Genomic DNA, 20,553 nt, shown 5'->3' with positions numbered 1-20,553 from the left:
CTGTCATTACCTCTTTCTTGCTGGTTTTGCTGATGATCTTATCAGTCCTGGCTCATATTTTTCCCTTACAGTCAGCCTGAACAACCCTACCAGAATGTGTCTTTACAACCTTTGAATTCACTCTCTCTTATTTACCTTTCAGCTTTAAACCTTCTACCTTTCGTAATCCAGACCAAATCTGTAACACAGATCTCACACTTTTTCATCCTGTTCTTCTTGACCTGACTAACACTCCCCTCTTCCGTGCTGCGGTACAATGACCTCCCCATTCCAGCATACAAGCCCACAGCCCCTCCTTTATTCAAGTCAAAGAGCTGCTTTTCTCAAGAGGCCTCCCCACAGAGATAATGAAAAGCAGATTAAGAGATTTAAAAAAGGAGTTGGTTCCTTTGGAATGGTCAGTGCACTTTCCCTTTCTACAACCATCCTCTATACTGTAAATTTTCCAAATCAGTATTTGTCTGGATGTCTGTGCCTTGACCTCAGCAGAACCTAAGCTGTTGGGCCCCAATCCTACACATGCATATGCATGCCATGTCCCTTTGCTATCAGAGACATTCACATAGAGTGGTAAAGGAGCAGTGCAGTTATGTATTTGTAAAATCAAATCCTGTTGCTTGCCAGATAGCATCATAAAAGTCTTGGACAGAGATAAAAATTAACATTTTAATCTTTGTTTTTGTGAGACAGAAAGAATGGTAACCTCCAAGGCAAGTGAAGTGGCAGCTTTGATGACAACACTTGATTTGTAGATACATGAGAATCTTGAGGGGAAATACCTGTTAAAATGTGATGTGAAGCTATAGAAAGACAACAAAGAGCCATCAGCACAAGTACATCCCAGTGGTGCTTTGCCAGTATCCTGCCTTTTTCTTGTGCGGCTGAATTTCAGGCACCAGAAACAGAAGACGCTTTGTCTGGGCTTTCCCATGTAATCAGCAACCTCTCTCCTGCCTATCTTAGGCTTCTATTCACTTTATTACTATTATAGTATCCCCTAGAGACAGACTTGGGAGGCATTCACCCCCAAACATCCTGTTACCTTCAACGAATTAGGTATTTTCTCAGTAACACATTATGTGCTTTAATCCTGGTTGCATGTATGTATGTATAAAGCGTGGCTAGCAAGTCGTGTATGTAAGAAAATACAAAGTTGATGTCAAAGAGCTTTACCATTGGATTTGATCAGTATCCAGGGGAAGTGAAGACCCTCAAAGCATGTACTGTCCTCTGAAAGCAATTTCAAGAGGGAATTTTGTGTACAAACTGAAGGCTTAGCTGGGGTCTGCAAATATCTAGCAGTTGATCAGCTGGATAGAGCGAGAGGAGCTCATTGGGACTAATCTGTGCAGCAGGTAAACGTGAGCCATCCAGCCTGCTCATCAGTCAGGGTGGCAAGCCCCACACTCATTCCAATATGACACGTATCAATCATTTTCTTTTCTAATCACTAATGCAACAGCTGAAAAAGGAAATATGCCCAACAGATATCAACAAAAAGCTGGCTCAGCCAGCAGTGCTTCCCTGTTGTGCCAAGGGAACAACCTCCTCCCCTCTGTGAGGCCTCTCCTCCCAAGGAACAGACATCTAACTCTCACTGAGCGGGAAGCCTCTTTCAGTGTGCCAGCTGGGAATCAGGGCCCTGGGCACAATCCCAGCACCTGTGCCTAGTTTTCTTACAGAGCACAGCCAGCTGCTCTGCTAGGTCTGCAAATGTCCTCTGTACCCTATTTCTTTTCTGTGGAGTGCTTTGGATAAGCAATGTGAATGTGTTGCTTAAATTTGGATTTTTGCAAATTCATTGTTTTACATTTACCTTAACCTGATTTGTTTAAGGATCATATCAGGCCACTGATAAATGAAGTCATGCCATGTTTTTAATAATTATTAAACCAGGGTTATTGAACCGGTAGTGCCTAGAACCTCCTGGTATTTTTGAGGGAATTTGAAGGTAAGCAGGATGTAACCGCAGGCCACTTTGGAAACGATGACATGGAGTTTGTGAAGAAGAAGTGTTTTTAATGGCTGGTGTTTATCAGCAAACTTTTCTGGCATTGCACATGGTGGCAGAGAGTATATTTGACCCTGAGGGTTCACAGGCATTAAATAATTATTTTGGCTCTAACTTAGTTCATGGCATGTTAGACTAGTCATTTCTATATCTGTGACACCGAACTATCAACTGCATACTTCCTGTGTGGAAATGATTATGCAACTCTTCCAAGTTCGCATTACGTTCTTCTGTATCCAACAGTTCTTATGCAGAAAGGCAAGGTTAGAGTTAAGACCATTTTCACTGCTAATAGCTTGACTCTGAAAAGCCTTTGTATTATTAAAGTATCCTAGTATAAGTGGAGCCAGAGTGGGGTTAGAATTCTGTACTAAAACAGGAAGGGAACATATAGAGGTCTGGAAAATAACGAAGGTGGGAGGAAAGTGAATTAAAAATGGTTATTTTTGCTGCTTGTAATGCCATATTAATTAAACCAGTTTATCTGGGAGCAGGGTTTAAAAAAGAACAGAAGGAAATATATTTTCATATAAACTCATTGCCTCCGGATGTTCCAAAACCCCAAAATATAAATAAATAGGCTCAACAGGAAAATAGACACACTCAAGGGAGCTAGGCTTAATGAAGTCCCTGACACATGCTTGTCTAGCTGCAATGTCGTCTTTGGAAATTAGGAAATCCCTAAACTACTGATTTTCAGAAGCAGGAATGACTCAAATGGGTAGGAGCTACTTTTCCTATAATCTGTTTCCAATTCTAAGCATCCATTACTACTTCCTTTCTTGGTTTCCCTTGAGGAAAGGACGTGCCTAAGCCTGCTTTGAATGTTAAAAGCTTCCTCTGTTCTGCACAAATAGAAGTGAGAGTAAGAGACCATGAATAAAAGCTGTGAGATGCAAGTCCTAACCTGGAACCAAGGAGGCGTTTGAGGTGGACCAAAGGGTCACTGTCAGGGCCTCTGAAGGCACTTGACTGAGTCATGCATGGCTCACCCCATGCTGGGAGCCTGTGGCAGTTTGGTTAGTCCTAGACAAGCACTACACTGTTTCTGCCACCTTAAACTCCATGTGTTCCTCTCACCAACAGAACAAACACGTTACTAAAGGTGGGGATTTTTTGTGTAGAAATACCATGAAAGCCAGGTCAGAGAGGGAAGGAGATCTCAGTTCACTGGTAACTTACACAGAATGAAACTCTACCAAGGAAAGGAACTTGCATCTTCTCTTGCTTTCTTACCACAGTGTTTTCTCTTTGCACTTTTACAAAGTCCAACTTCTGCCATAATTCACCTGGCAACAAGTTACAGTTGATCTCCCTCTAGTGGGTAATTAATTCCCCATAAAAGCCACAGCAAGACTGAGATGTGTTAAAAATCTGCCTTGCATTTGCTTTCCTTCATCTCTGTTCTTCAGCTGGCTTTCTTCTTTTTTCATCTGTGATCTTTCTCACACATGCATTATGTGTTTTCTTCATACCCTCCCTGAACTTTGTATCTGCTCCTTCTCCATTCTTGTGCTCTGTGAGGAGTTGGGCTGTTTGAGGGGTTTCTGTTTGACTTTGGTGTAAGTGGAAATGAAAGTAAAGAAGCGCCAAAGAATGAATTTAAAATGAAATATTCTAGAGATTAGTGCTGTTTGCACAGTGGCATGTGTGCAACCCCCAATATGCTGAAAGTTTAGAAATCTGGGAAAAAGAAAACCGTAAGACCTACCTTAAGTTTGTAATTTATATTTTTTTATCAGGAGTCAGTCAAAGGAAATTTACATTTGGGTTCTCTTATCCTTAAAGTTGATTTATTTGGGTTGAAAATCTTCTGCATTCTGCTTAGTAGTTTGTTCCCCTTGCATTTGTTGTTCCATTACCAAAACTATTAACAGCAAAATACATAAGCCAGCTGTGTTCAATCTGAAGTTAGCTCTCTAACAGCAACAGTTAACTACCAAAGAGTATTCCCAGAGCAGAGCTGACGTTAATTGAGAAGGATAGTGCTCTGAAATATGTGGAGACAAGATGCTATACAAATTGATTTAACCAGACCATGCCTTTTATGTATGGAACTGCATATGTCTCCTTGCAGAGCATATAGGCTGGATACTGTGGCTGTTACTCCATTTAGATTAATGGAAATATATTAGGGATGATTCTCAAAGGTATCTCCTTGCTCTGACTACTCTGGGGTTTCTTGTGTGTGTGTGTGTGGTACAGCACATTTCAAACAAAAAGGTGAACAAGTCAATATTGTCCAAATGAAAAATGAAAGATCTGGTTGAAAGAAATTTTTAGGACAGGCTTTGATAATATATTCCTCCAGTGATGGCAGGCATCATATTAATCATTATAGGTTACCTTTCTGTTTCAAACTTTGAATTATCTAAATAAGCCAACATGAAAGACATTATGCTCCAATCCAAGTGTTTTCCAGGTTCCTGGAGGCACTGACCTTTATCTCAAATCACTGTGGTAAATGGTGTTCTACAAAAGTCACTAATTAGAACCCCAAGAGTCTTTATTATGGCAAACTTAAATATCACAAAGCAAATGAATAAAATGAAGAGAAACTGGAATTTTACTGAAGCAAAGTAAGATCACAGGTTATTTATTGTGAGCAAATTCTCTGCCTAGAAACATCTATGCAATCCATATATTTACATTATTTTGTGAAACAGCATCATGCAAACATAATTTTTCTATACGACATATCAGGATTATCAAGTTATTTTACTAACACGGGTATAAAAAATACTGTAGTTTTTGCTCCCTTCATAACTGAGTTGTCAATATAACTAATTTCATTTCACTGTAATAAAGATGAAATGAATTCCAATCCTGCTCCTATATCAGTTGCAATATAATTTTATTCAGCTGAGACATTTCATAAACCTGCTGAAGGTAAGAATTGCAGACGGTGCTGAGGCAGGATGTGGAGGCAGGGAAGAGGTACTGCAGAAGAAATTTACAGGTTTTTTCACCACAGCTTTCCTTTCATTGATGTACAGGACAAAAAGAATTCAGTGACTATCAGCTTTCAAGACCAGCTTGTAGAGCTGACAGTAAGAGAATGTTCTTCTGCATCCAAATTGAGTACATTTGTTCTAGAATTTATTAAGACACAGGAAACAAAGAAACTTACAGTGCCACATCCTGTTCTTTATTTAGGTTGGATGAAGGCTTCATTTGGCATCATGGAAACTAGAATGACTACACTGGGCTAAACCAAAGGCCTGTGAGTCCCTTTATCCAATCTCTGGTCATAGTCAGAAATGAGTGCTTAAGGAAGGAGTATGAGAAATAGGGTGAGCGCAGAGCATTGCTGCCTGCAGCAGTGACTTGTATTTCATTGCTGCTGATAAACACACAGAGAATGGAGTCTGGTGGTCTGAGCACAGAGCTGGGAGCTCCGAATCCGCTGTTTCAGTCCTGCCTCTGTCACCAAGGTTACTTGTACATCGCTGTGTCCCAACCCATGTGTACGGGTGGCAAACCCGCCTTCAAGCCTCTGCACTGCAGAGGCGCACACAACCCGTGCTCACGTAGCCACACTCACATTCAGGCTGGCTTTGATCAAGTCTGGTATTATGGAGACATTTGTTCCTCCCTAATGAGCTGCTTAACATCTGTGATTGTTTCCTGAAGAGCTGCATAATATCCCAGTGCACTTCGTATTGTGCCCCTTTATCTCTTCCCCATTCCTTCTGGCTCCTCTGTTTTTCACATGGTTATCATCACTGGCCTTTGTGGTCCTTGTGCTTTGTCCTAAGCTTGTCATCCCTCGGTTTTTACAATCAGGAACAGCAGGCTCAGTGCTGGATAAAAGCTCTGCAAATATTTTCCCTGTGTAGTCCAAGTCCAGATCAATCCATCAGGTAGCACGGAGAGGCTAACTCTTTCAAATGTCCCTGCTGAAGCTGCCAATAAAAAGGTGATGCTGTTAGATTTCTAGTAAAACCAGAAACTTAACATTAAAGGCACCTCTTTAAAAATTCCTGTTAAAAATTCTGTTTAGAAGCTGTTTCACATTGCTTCAGGGCTACTTGCAATTCCCAGCATGATGAGATTGCTCCTGAATGGATCCTCAGAAGTTGAATCCATCAGCTGCAGGCCCACTTTCTGGTGAGTTCACAGTTTCATCACTGCTCCTGGAAGTCTGTCATGTTCTCCTCCACAGCCATTGTTCCCACCTCCATTGGTCTACCATCCCTTCAGAAACACCAAGTGGAGGACTGCAAGCTCCACACTCAGGGAACTACTCAGAACATCACAATGCAGGCAGGTAAATAAATAGTTGTCAGAATTCCTTTTTCCATTTTTAACCTTGCAATGCAGAGCCTTTACCAGTGATTTCTACAAGCTGACTCAAGCTGGCTGAACTGGAGGCCTGATCTGAGGAACTTCTTCCCAGATCCTTGGACCTCAGGTTGAGCAGAACCCTGGAGAGCTCCTCCTCCTCCTCCTCCTCCCTGCGGCCTCCAGCTGCACTTCTACGAAGGGCAGGGGTGCACAAGAATTGGAGGAAGCCACATGCAAATCAGGGCTGAGTGGTAACCAAATATGCCTAACCCAGGGGGAAGCTAGTAGGAGTGCAGAGCTAGTCAAAGGGAAGGGAACAAATAGACTGGAACATACAGGCCCTGGAATATTGGCATGTCAGAAGGCTGTGTATTGTAAATAAATAGAGATGTGCATGTTTTAGCAATTTCCCCAGGGTAAAGTGAGTAGGAGTGTGTTCAAAGAGTAGTATTTGCTTTATACTGTCCTGTGAGCACAGGTTCAATATATAAATTAGGAAGTACATATAGGGTGTATGTTTGATCAAGGAATTTAGACAATAACTTGAGTAATTGGCAGCATACACCAAATCCCATCAGTCTGGTCCCAATGCCAAGTTCTTTCTCACTATTACAATTTTGCATGCAACTAAAATGGCTACTTAGCAACATTATGTTATTACAAGTAAGATCACTTGTCAAGTATTTTAAGTAGGAAAAGTGATGTTATTTGTTGCGCATTACTACCCAGGTAAAAATCACACCCCCATGTTAAGCATGCACAACAATATACCATTAACCTGTTTAACATGATAGCTTGAAAGGGTGGTGTATTTTTCTTTTACATTTCTACTACATGTCCTCTGTTATTACCTCGCACATTAAATTTTTTTTCTGCTTTAAGAGGAGTCAATGATTTTGCAAACCAGCCTCATCCCTAGAATGCTATAATTTGACAATTTCAAGGCTTTTCAACTCAGACTCTTGCATATATGTCATATATCGCATTGCAGATTTCATCCAATAGTCAAAAATGTACTCTCAATGCAGTATCATCTTATCAGTATTCTAGCACCATAAGCTTTCTCACTGCAAGCAGGGGACTGTTCATTACAATGAAACTGAAAATGGAATAACTGAAGGATTGATTTATATGACCTTCACTCAGGAATGTTCTAATTCTGACATAATCTCTCTGACTGAAATCCTAAACACTGTATAATTTTGATTTATTACCCTTAAAAGAAGGAGCCTGGATCTGTAGATTAACAGAATACCTGGCATGAAAAAAGAATGGTGCAAAAGCTCAGGAAGACTGCAAGAAAATGCAGATTGATCATGTGACTTTACTCCAAACATTGTCTCAGCCAGCAAATCCATGAACAGAGCTGAAAGCAAGCGGAAAAACATTATGCGGATGTTTTCACAAATCCACTCATGTCACTAGGAAATCTCTCATGGTTATATACATTTTATAGCAAAGATAAGAACATGTTAGTAAGTTCAAGCATGAAACAGTCTGTTTACTAAAGGCTGCAGGAAATGTTTATTAAACCAGCTAATTTATGGCAAAACAGGGCCAGAACTCGATATACTTTACAAAAGGCTGCTTTACTAGGCAGCTGTTTCCCTCCCACACCAACAGTGTAACCCACTCCGTGCTATTCTGTCCTCACATCTGCTGCCCTGGGAGCTAGGAGAAGACTTGTAAGGGTGTGAGGGCACATTGGACCTGACTGCTCACAGGTGAAAGCTGGAGCAGCCCTACAGTGTGCTGCTTAAAATTAACAGCTGTTATCTTTAAAGCAAAGCAGCTGGATCTAAATTGAGTAGAATCTTCTTAAATTGAAAGGTGAATCAGACTGGTTGTCACTTCTTGGATTTTTTTTGGTGAGGTAAAGAGAGTAGTTAGAAGAAAGAGCAGATAAGAAACTATTCACAACAACCTGGTTGATAGATGTACATTAAAAGCCCACTGAACACAGTCTTAATGCCCTGCAGGAACTGAAATCAACAGGTCAGTTTAAAACAGACTAAGAAAAAGAAATCTGCCCTCCACCTGTGCCTTTTTTCTGTTCTTAATGTTTGGTGAAATGAATGCTTGCCTCCTTTCCTCCCACACACTCAGCTCACAGTTCCCACTTAGCCATTTCCCAGTCCTATTTTAGACAAATCTTTATCTTATCATGCTTCTCCTGCAAATCCTTCTCCTCTAGAGCACTTAACATCCTCTTCTTTCATAAAATCCACCTTTTACAAGTGGTGCATAATCAGTCTTACTTTATCCTAGCCAGGAAATGGAGGTTTTTATTTAAGAAAAAATTTATTGTTATTCAGTGAATTTTGTGGCTGGTATGAATTGTTTTATTCTAGCAGATCGTAGTCTCCTCTATGCAGGAACATTTGTCTGCTTCACTGTACAGCACAATGCATATTATTCTCACCTATGAATGGGCCTGTTCCTTATTACTTCCAAAGATCAAATATTACACAATTCGTCCAGTATGGAGCTACAGTCTGAGCTACAGCTACTGCAGCCACTATAAAAGCACTACAGCCTCAGAAAAATTATTCCTTCCTTCCTGAATACGTTAGAGTGGATATACCAGGAACTAAATTTGTGCTTAGGGATAGCAGGAAGTGCCTGATTCTTTTTATGTACTTGAAGAAAGGGAGGGGGAAAAAAAAGATTAAAAAAAAACCAAATGGGAAAAGGAGAAGATAAAAAAGAGAAGAGAAAATTATAAAAAGAAAAAAGAGAGACTTGCGTGGAATCATATTTAGGACATTTATTCCCTGAACTATATATGGACAATTTTCAAAGTAAGAAAATAAAGTATTTATATCAAAAACTGTGTTCTACTAGAATGACATAAAGTCCTGTAAGCAGCAGGCAAAGGAGCAAAAAACATGACTACTATTTCTGTAATCAATTAACTTATCAACATGTAGGAATACAATACAGATAATATTTGATTCTTCAGACTAGAAAACTTAACATAAAGCCCAGTTCTGCAAACCAATCCTGGCATACTTGATTTTCAGCATGAGCTGTTTATTGAATTCTCCAATGAATGTATTTATCATTAGGAAAATCAAAACAGCAGAGGAAGTAATATAGTCTTAGATTTCCCAATGGTGAATTAATTAGCGGAGTCAATTCTGGCCTCAGCCTGGTATCTCATCCACCAGACAACACTGGCTTCCCACTGTAATGACAGATGATTGTAAAAGCTTAACAGTGTTTTGCCAGTGCTGGTAAAGCTGATAGGGATGGGAGTGAAGGGCAGCTTGGTATCTTCTTCAACCAATGGCAAACTACTCAGTCTGAGTGGTTAAGAACTACTTTATTAGGACGATTATCATTACCCTCAACAACAACTATAAAAAGCTTCAAGTCAAATGGTTCTGACTCACTTGTTGAAGGGTAATACCATCTGTGGAGGAAATTCTGGATATGGGCTGTCACCAGTGGCTAATCCCCCTGAAACAGGTGCACAGTTACACATCACAGCAGGGCTGGGAGCCAGGGCATCCAGCTCACAAAAGAGATGCCCACTGGAAGGGAGGTGGAACAAAAGAAGAAAGAGCCCGTCTTCATGTTTCTCCCAAGTGCCTTCCTGTAATTTGTAAAGTTTTGGTGACTAGAAAAATTGGGAAGCTGTTCTCCACTCAGAGTGCATCAGCAGTAATACCCTACTTGTCCTTCCTCAATAGCTGAGTTCTCCTGGGCCACTGTAGCAGCTCTAGAGTGACTTTTTGCAGAGAGTATGTTTGCAATTGTAAATTCAACAGAGTCTCTATAAACTGGTGACTGTTAATATAAAATATTTTAAAATGTCTTAGTACCAGAACAGCCCAACCTGACTAAGGTCAAAAAACATTTGTCAAGTCCATTCAGGACAGAAGGCAGAAATATTCCAAAATTGACTCTCAAAAGACTGAACAAGGAATACAGACTCAAAATCTCAGCTCTGGCAGACGCTGAACTCAGTGTCATTTGATCTGCAGTAGCACTTGGGTGTCTGAGTAGGTCTGCTGAAACAGAAGGAAACCATTCCCAAAAAGATTGTTCAGCTAGTCCAAACTGGTAGCTTCTGAGTAAAAGAAAAACATTTTCTTGCATTATAAGGAATATAAATAAGATAACATAGTCTTTTCACTGAATAAGATACACTCATTAAAAATTACATTCTGCAGAGTTAGAAAGGACCCTATAATCAGACCTGCACTACACAGACGAAAAGACTTCTTAAAGGGTTTTTTTTTAAATCTGCTTAAAGGGTTTTTTAAAATCTGTTTAAATACAACATACCTTTCAATATAATATTTCTGTCCAATTAAAATTACTCTATTGATGGAGAGTCTATCATAGTTTTATTATGATTACAATTTATTGTAAACTTACTGTATTCATTTTTAACCTGAGCTGCAAAAAATGTAAATAGTAGTAATTTTTTAACTTCAAAACAATGCAAAAAAAGAAAAAAAAGAATAGCAATAAAAAGAGGAAAATGAAGCTGATTAAATGTCTGGTTCCCATTGATTGCCAATAGGTGTTGTTGTTAAATTAAGAGGTTATTTTATTGTCCTTTACAGCCAAGCTCAGCCATGCTCCATTCAATAACCAATAATTTATGTCTTTGAGTTAATAATAATTACAATAAAAATATTCCCCATTTTCTGGCATGCTGTGTTTATTTTAGGATATTAACACAGCAATCCAAATACAACACATAAAACTCCCTCAGGGTTTTCTGTCTCACATCCCAGACCTTCTGTTTCTTTATAAGCTTTAACAGCCACAGTTAGAAGAGAAATAAATAGTCTGAAGCACAAGAGAATCCCTCTTCCCTGACAGAATCTTTATTTACAAGCTCTACGAACCTAAGCAGGTCAAACAGTCCCCTTGCTGGCAGGTTAATAAGGCCCACCTGCCAAATAAACCCACCAGTGAACTCCACAGGGCCTACATAAATCCAAAGTGCTTGGAACAAGATTTTCTCCCTAGGAATCATACTGAGATGGGATGCTTGTAGTTCAAAAGGGGGTCATCTTTCAAACTCCAGAGTGCTTGTCTGCCTGGCACACACACACGAGTGTGCAAAAGGTTTGCAAAAACCACAGCTTTTACCTTCAGAAGGCATCATTATTTAACATATTCATTTCAATATTACTTACAGGACACCCACATGCCGAGGGCTTCTCTGCTGGTTCCATATGAACATGTAAGGCTGGTAAGTCTATCTCTTTGGACTTTCTAAAGGGCAAGCATTGTTGGGTCATAAATTAAACCATTAAAATTATTCAAGACTTAACATACAATTAATTAACAATGTCATGAAAAGAAAATTAAAGAGTATGATAACTGGATATTTAAACCAATCTAGAAATAAATTCTCAGAAGCCAAAGTAAGTTTTTTTAATGAATATTGATAATTATCAAAGTGGAATTCCATTCTGAGACCTAAGCTGTTCGAACACAACTCTTGGGTAAATGTTTCCTATTGAATCAAAGACTTCTTTATGTTCTTTCCTGAATGAGCTAGGCCCAGCAACTGTCTCAGTGTGAGCATATCCACAGACTTCTGAACAGGCCCACTCGCTATGTTTATATTGCATTGTAAAAAGTATCTCCAAAGCATCCTTCAGATTTCTGTTTGCTGTTCATACAGTCAGCAAAGTGGTAAATTCTGAGCACACCCCTCATAATTTATTAGGATGGTACCAGGCAGGTGAAGGCAGACAATGGATTGTAGCTGGGCAGCAGAAGCTCTGGCTCAAAACACTGTAGCAGAACTCGTGATCCACTCATGAGGGGAACTAGTTTACCTTTGCACACCTGGCTGAGAACTGCAGGAATGCCTGAGCTGATTCACAAACAGGTAAATGCCCCAGCCTTAGAGGTGGCAAGGGTAATCAGGAAGGGCAATATGCAGCTGGAGAGGCAGCCTGTGTGTAATGGGTAGAGATCACAGGCCCCACTCTAATGAGCCATCTGATGAAGTTCTTTAATTTACTGTGAGGGACATGTCCATTTGAGGTCTACAGGCTGCCTCCCTGTAAAAATCCTTGAGGACAGGTTACAGGCAAAACAGGGAGCACATAAAAAAAGGCTTGCAGCTCTTTGTTCCTGCAGGTCTACAGTGGACTAGACCAGAGTCTCCACAGGTACTGGGCATTATAGCTGTATTAGAGCATACGTGATTGGGGCTGCAGAGACTACTTACTGTTTAGTACATCTGTTTGTCAGAGTCATTCCAAATACAAGTCAAATGTAACAGTTTTACAAGTGCAGTTGAAGTAAGGAAAACATGTAGAACGTGCATTTAAGATGGTGTGTTGTGCAGAGGACTTGGTTGCACTTTGAAGGCCTCGTATGTGTTCTTTGAAGGCTTTGAATGTCAGATTACCAGAGAGAATGCTGAGTTTCAGGATCCTGGTACTGCAGCTCTTGGTGGTGTTATTAGTGGTGTACTTTTACTAAGAGGCAAAAGTATTTCTGGGCCCTCTGATGCACTTCTGGGCTAAGACAGAAGTTGGGACTTTGAATCACAGGCCCCTTGATTCTGAATACCATGTAATTGCCTATCACTCTTGTGGAACCAGTGCAAACAGCTTTGAAGAACCAGCTCAGAACCAGAAGATGCACATAACATCAGCCCTTCAGCAAACACTCCGTGCCCAGTTGCTGTAGCAATTGCAAAAGGAGGAGTGTTCAACTCCCAGTGGCTTGTGTCCATGGGAATGATGCTATTCTTACCACAGTGGTACTACAACCATGCCCAGCTTCAGCGTGAGACAACAGAGAGTGGGTGAATGTTCAGGCAGGCAGTGTCCTACATCCCGGCCAAGCCCAGCAACTTTCTTCTCTGCTGTGTACATTCTTCATTTGAATCACAGTTTAATTCAGCTGCTGTAAATGCAGCTGAGACAGCCCAATGTCTGGATGCAGATTTGGCACTGGAGGCAGAAGTGCCTTGGCGGGGTCAGTGCTGTGTGTAGGGCTGAGCTGCTGACAGTGGAGCGCAGTGTGACTCCTGCAGGCAGCCCAGCAGCCCTAGCTCCTGCCAGGGCTGGTTCACCAGGCAGGAGCCTCTCAGTGCTGCACCGGCTGGCATTGCGCACGCTCTGCCTCATTAACAGTAACTGAAGCGAGCAAACAGAGCTCACAGCAGCAAGCATATCCAGCTTGAGTGTAAGAACATTGTAAAATGCGCAAGAAACGCATCCCACTCCTTTCAGTTTTCACAGCAGTGACAGCACAGGTGATAATTTAGCAGATAGGCCTGCATTTGCAAACCTGCTCATCCTGCGCTTCACATCCAGTTGTTTCAGCCCTCATTTGTCAAGTATATTGCACATACTCAACACCAATGTAAAACAAGTGCAAAGCATCTTATATAAAGTCTCCAAACTGTTCTTGAAATTAGTGGCAATTTCTGAAAATGTCTTGTCAGTGATCATTTTTCTCAAGGCAAATACACTGAGTAAATAGGATATGATCACAACTACAATTTCTCAGTACAGGAAATTGCTAGTCACCAACATAATTAGAAGCAGTTCATGTGATCAAATTAATCATTCAAAAAAGAGCAATTACTGTTAACAGAATAATGGCATGCCTTAAAAAAGAATGAAATTAACCTTTAGGACCTACACAGTTACCCTCACCACTCTGTACTGAGGCAGCAAAGATTAATACATGTGCAAAATAAAACACTGCATTAGCATCTGCTGAAAACAGTAGTAGCATTATCTATCTGGCCTATTCAACCCTTAACAAACTTTATTCTTTGGCCCCAGCAGAGAGTGGAAATATCAATAGTCACTTCTCTGCCAAAATGAAAAAAATACCGCTCTTCAAGACTTCCATTGCTATATAACTTACCACATTGTGATTATTGCTGACCAATAATTATATGAAGATTAAACATAAGTCAGCAATTTGAAATGCAGAAGAATTTAACATTCAAACCTATATTACAGCTCCTCGAAAGCCAAGACTTGGCTTGTTAAAGCTAAAGCTTAACTCTGTAAGATCTAGAAACACACACCAAACATATTGCAAAAAACTATATTTTTGCTCTGTTGTGCTAAACATTAATTCTGATTATAAATGTATTTTGAAATTTATACTTCTAAGTGAGATTAAGTTTATGCTTAGAAACACAGTAACACTATGCTATCAATAGATAGAGTTTATATATTTTGAATCCTCAAGCTGTGTGTTTCTACATAGATTAGATTTATTTTATTCTGAATGTCAGCAATGTTTAAATTAAGTCATACTGATGGGGAAGATAATTAGAGACATACAACTTCTATAGATAAATTTATTGATCCACTGAAGTTACTTATACCAAGCTGAAGCACGTTAGCTGCTGAGAACTGGTATACAGCTGGTTTTTATCATCCCAACACTGGAAAACAGCAGGGACGTGCTCCTCAATTTTCCTTTCCCATGGCCTCTGTCTTGCCCTGATGATGTATCCCACTCCCTCATGTGTTCAACTTGCCTCTTCCTTTTGCTCCCTCAATTACACTTCTCTTCCTTCTGCTCAACACAAATGGTGCAAACACAAACAGGTATTTGCAACAAAAGTGATATTTACTCCATTCTTTTCCTATGTGAAAACATACCTGGTAAACAGGCTGGTGTAACTTGTACTATGAATAAGATTCCCATTTCACTGATTTTTTTCATCAGGTATTACCTATATTTTACTCTGATTGGCATTTAAGCCATAAACTGTAGCTGCACTTAAGATGTCCCTCATTTGGACAGAGACTAATTCTATTTCAGATTCTCAAAGTTGATTATTTTCTTTTTCCCAAGGAATCAACTTTCTATTAAAAAATGCCGTTACTCCATTTTTATATGGGGTTACACAAAGTCTGAAAAGCCTGTACCTTCTCATTTTCAAGATAATTTAAAAGTGATTCTAATACATGTCAAATTTTTCAAGTAACCATTTTCAATGAATTTTCATTGAAATTAATTAACAAATATATGTTCAGGTTCTCTAGAACACATTTACTACTACCATTTTACAATGAATGTGCTACAATTGATATAAAATACTTTGAAACACTGATTTTAAATTTCATATTTCATTGATTCTAATTCTAGAACAGCAGCTTCCTGTGTCCATATTAAAGAGCATACAATATGCTGCATGGTCAAAGACATAAACACATACATGCTGATAAAGATTTTTCTCAACACTTGTGACGACACACAGACTAACATGCTGAAGCTGAGTTTCCATGTCTAGCTATACTGAACATAACTAAGGATAGGTTCAGACACGATGAAAACAACAATTACTCTCTGTTAATCCAAAGAAAAACATGGACTGCTGGCCCAAGTCAGTGCACAGGTGATGGAGCTGCCAGCTGCCAGCATCAAAGTGTCGATAGTAGGGATAACACTGAGCACGTATCTCTGCATCAGTGCTACATCAAAATGGGACAATGGGCAGCATTACCTTTACCAGTGTATTCATGGTTTGAACTGTAATGTCTTCAGTGTTTACACTTGATATGTGGAAAAGTCTGTGAAACAAGAAAAAATTGCATCTGTAGATTCTATATGGCCTAAAATGGTACTTATCTCATTCAACACCTTAATACAATAAACACTGCACACATGCTGTGCTGTTTCACTAATTTGGGAATATCTGATTAACACATGGACTACACTCATGTAACTTCAGTTTAGCACTACTTGGAGTTAACATTGCCACCAAGATAATCTGCATGCAGGAAAATACATACTAGACAGATTATTTTATAAAATCCTAAAACAAAAATAAAAATGGGTACAAGAAAGGAATTTAGAAAGCAATCAATCCTTAGCATCCACACAGGAGAGAAATGTAGACTCAAGGCTCCTGCCACAGAGATCTACAGTGAGATTAAACGTGCTCATGAACTGCTCTGTTCTTGTTTGCCTTTGCCAGGGGAATGGCAAAGCTTCAGCACAGGGACTGCTGGTCCCCATCGCTCCTGAATAAGTGACCTTGAAAAAGTGCTTGAATTGCAAATTGTCTTTTGGCCTAGTAACTAATTGATAATCTCCAAAATATTTAAATATTTCTATGGCAGCATGCTACCACTACATTTATTTTAATGCCTTTGAGTTGAGAGATAATAATTGTGATACTGTATAACACAATATATCCACAAAAGTTGAAAGTAAGAAGCAGTAAAATTTTAGTCACCAAATGAAACAGGAGTCATTAATAAATGAATATTTTTATTCGCTCTAGTTGTGCATCTTTGATATTTCTTGGATAAGCCATTGAAGCCAAAACTGCTAAAAAAATATTGGCTAACTTAAAATCACAAGGAAATGTAATGAAAGAACAAAATCTCCAAGAAGTTCAGCCTGAGAAATGGTGACTACTAGAAACTGATTAGTGGACATTTCATTCAACTCCTTCCAAGCCATTGCTCAAGTGTAATGCAGCATGCCTGTGATTTGTCAGCACAAGCTTATTCTGCACTGCATATGCATTTACACCTTGAGAAGTTAAAGCTTTTTTAAACTCCGTTTTCAGAAGTGTCATACACCTATGCCCCCTTGCAAAGGACCAGCCTCTTTGTGTACTGCAGTGGAAAAATGAGGTATCTTTATTATCACAATAAGAGCTCAAAGAAACACCCCATTGTTTTGAAAATTAAAAAACCTGCAAGGACAATTTTTCTTTAAAGGGTCAAGACATTGGACAACTTTGCACCAGTGTCTATCTACAATATAAACTGGTGGTTTTTCAGTTAAAGGTGTTAACTCCCAGCATAAGCTTTCCTGTAAGTCTGCATGGTGGGTTTATCAGGAGGTAATTACACAGTTGCAAATCTTGGTCTCATAGGCAAGGCCAGTGATTTACAGGAATTGTAAGGACTAAGATTCATCACCTTGACCGTGATAACAAAATCCTTCCACTTAACACCTTAAAGAACTGACAGAGAAGGCAAACGTAGGAACTGTGTTATCTGTGGGATATTATGCATTAGTGATAAGTACAAAATGAAAATGTTTCTCTTTCGTAAGTCATACATAAAGATGAATTTATATCATCAGGCCTGCACAAAGAATTTATTCCCAAGAGAACATAGATAAAGTATTTGTATCACACAAATTATTGACAATTAATGTTTCTTTTGGAAGTTGGGGGGGTTTGGGGGGGAAACAGAAAACACCCCTGCATACATGGCATGCTTTGTACTTTCAGTACATTAGATTTATTGTTCAACTATGAAGAAAAGCAACCCTGTATATTCTCTTACATATACAACAGAATTCACATACTTGTATTTCTATTTATTTGTATTGATACTGGTGTCTCTACTTCTAATTAGAAAGGATCTTTAGGTTTTTTGTGACTGCATTTAACTGAACTTTAGAGAGGAAGCTGGATAAAACTGTCACAACTCTTAATCCAAATTAGCTATTTTAAAATGTAACGGCACTTTATCTTTCTCTTTAGTGCTGTAAACACTGACATTTGGAAACTAAATCTTGTTTGTCTAACACCTTAAAGATAGTGTATTTTTTTTTTTCACAGAAAGGCTGTAAAACAAGTTAAGGTACCTTTATCACTGCAGACAGATCTCCTCCAGCCACCTTTAAAGTTTTAATCAGCTAATGATTAAGATTTTCATTACTAAGTACTTAGCACTAAATTTGGACTGTTCAACTGCTAACTGCCATGCAGCCACCATTAAACACTCACCTAAAAACATCAACAAACTTTTAACACATGAAAGTAAATTAAGGATCACGTCAAAAAATAAATAGTCTGGGACTTTCTGCAACAGATGGCCTAATTTCACCATTATCCATGAAGTATGATGCTGGTGTGCTCCCCTCCCTCAATTATCATCTGTTTACCTTTGGCAGGAGTTGCCACAGGTCCTTAGCTACCAGGTTAATACAGTATCCATAGCACCGAGGAACTCTATTCTCCACCTTGAACACAAACACAGGTTCTCAGGGCTCATAAATCCTTTATTAAACCATTGAAAGCTTGAAAAACCTGGCCATTACCTGCTTTACATTATCTGGTGCAACGGTTCATGAGAATATTTGTTCCTATTGTAACATGATGGCTTTTTAACGATTTGACCTAAAAAAAAAAAAAAAAAAAAAAGAGAGAGAGAAGGGAAAAAACCCCCCAAAACCAAGCTGTGTTTCCAATTGGTAAATTGCAAGCACATGTACTTATTTTGATGCAATCTTAAGGAAAAATAAAACCCAGGCCGTACTTCCAGAAGAGACAGCCCGGATAATTTGCAGCCAGGCACACTTTGGTTCTTACAACCATTCGACAGCCTCCAAATTGTGTGCAGTTGTAGGGAAAGTCAAAACATTTGGCTTAAATCAGGATTTTCAGAAAGCGCACGTGTACGGTGGCTGAGGCCAGCGGTGAGGAGAGGGCTTTTCAGCCGGCCAGGAAGAGATAAATAATAATATAAAGATATTTCAAACTAAACGTTTTTCGCCGGCCTCTATATATTCCCCTTCGAGGGGGTGAGGGGGGAGAGGGAGGTGGGTTTAACGCGTTCTTGCCCACTTGGGGACAGCTCGCGGCCAGCATCCCCGTACCCCAGGGGAGATAAATAATAACACCAACATAAAGATGTTTTCAAAAAAGCGTTTCGCACCGGGGTGGGCGGGCCCTGGAGGCGCTCTCGCCCACCTGGGGGCTGCGAGCCAGGCTCCCCCGAGCGGGCCTAGCCCCACCTCGCCCCGTGGCCTTCCCTCCCCTGGCAGCCGGCCCGGGCTCCCCGCTCCGCCGGGCCGTCCAGCTCCCGGTCCAGCTCCCGGCCCCGCTCCCGGCCGGCGCCGCTCCCGGCGGCCGCGCGTGCGGGCGGCTCCGCGCGGGGGGATTTGAAACGGCCGCTCCGGGGGCCGCGCGGCGGCGGCGGCCAATCAGCGCCGCCGATTTTTCGCGCTGGTTCTGGCCGGAGGAGGGGGCGGGGCCGCCGCGCAGGACCCGCCGGAGCCGCCGCCGCCGCTGTTGCCGCTGTGTCGCCTCGGCTCCCGCCGCTCCCCGGCACCGAGATACCGCCGCCGCCTCGCCCGGCTCCCCGGGGAGAAGGATGCGCTAGGGCACAGGTCGGTAGGCCGGGAGCGCGGCTGGCTCTCCCCGCGGGAAAGGAGGAGGCACCCGGGGCACGTTCCCGCAGGCCCCGGGCGGGAGGCGGGAGCGGCGGGAGCGGCGGCGGCGAGGCTCGCCCGCCCGCGGGGATGCTGCCGCCCGGCCCCGCGCGTCGCCGCGGGCACCGGGAGCCCCCTCCCAGGCCGGGACCGCGGACCCCGGCCGGCAGAAGCGCAGCGGAGGCGGCGTGGGGGACGGGGGGTTCCGTGGCGGCGCATCCGCGCCCCCCCTCCCACCCCGGCGCTTCCTCCGGGGACTCCCCCTCCGCCGAGGCTCCGCTCCCCTCAAACTTACCGTCTCCATCTGCCCGGGCAGCCCGCAGTTCCCGTTTCCCCGTTCCCCGGAGCAGGGCTTTTTTGTTCGCTCCCCCCTCCTCCCCCCGCTACCTGGCCCTCGCTGCGGGGCCGCGGGTCCCCTCGCCTGCCCCTCGGCCCCCCCGGAGGCTGCCGCAGGATTTGTGCCGCTGCCTGGGCCTGACTCTTAGGTGGCGGAGGAGCGGAAAGGAGCGATGCCGAGCCGGAGTCCCGGCTGTTGCAGCTTCATCCTTTCCCCCCTGACCGCCTCCTCCTCCTCCTCCTCGGCGCTGCGGGAGGTCGGGGACAGCATAAAAGGGGTAAAGGAGAGGTGCCCACCCGTCCCACCTCCCTCCCCGGGGAATGGGGGATCAATCAGTGCAAATCAGAAAGAAAAGCGGAGCGGGGGGACACGACCGATGGGAAGGGGAAAAACAACCCTCCCCAGGGTTTAAACCGCCCCCTTAAGGGGTACTGAGGGAGGCTGCAAATGTCCCCCCCGTGGCGGTGAGGGTGTGGGGAGGTGGAGGCTGCTCCTGCCCCTTCCCGCCGGGTAGGACTGAGATTGTACGGCAGCAGGAGTGAATGTAACTCTGGAAATGTATGGAGGGGGAAGCCATGTTTGATTTATTCCTCCACTAAACACTGGTGTGATGATCCTTCTACTTACACCCTTCTGCAGTCCATCCTGGACCGGTATGGGAGGAGAGCCTTCTTAGGAAAATGGAAAGAAAACATTCCTGCGAAGGCGTACGGGCTCGTTGGCTCAATATTCATTAAGCCTAAGAGGACAGGGCTCTTGTAACTTGAATTGA

At 41.9% G+C, this 20,553-nt stretch overlaps 1 protein-coding gene across 2 annotated transcripts in view; it reads left to right on the top strand.

Moving 5' to 3' along the window:
- NSD2 (nuclear receptor binding SET domain protein 2) overlaps window positions 1–20,553 on the top strand; it is a 98,821-nt gene that overhangs the window by 5,439 nt on the left and 72,829 nt on the right. For both annotated transcript variants that reach the window (XM_066185301.1, XM_066185300.1), the window contains one exon: window positions 11,460–11,513. The gene's annotated coding sequence lies outside the window, so the exon portion shown is untranslated. The remainder of the gene's footprint in view (window positions 1–11,459; window positions 11,514–20,553) is intronic.

Source organism: Chamaea fasciata, unplaced genomic scaffold, assembly GCF_029207755.1.
Source record: "Chamaea fasciata isolate MVZ Bird 193981 ecotype frontalis unplaced genomic scaffold, bChaFas1.0.hap1 SCAF_6, whole genome shotgun sequence".
NCBI classification, from domain to species: Eukaryota; Metazoa; Chordata; class Aves; order Passeriformes; family Sylviidae; genus Chamaea; species Chamaea fasciata.
Note: the sequence above shows the minus strand (reverse complement) of the source record. Positions and strands in the feature narration are given on the sequence as shown.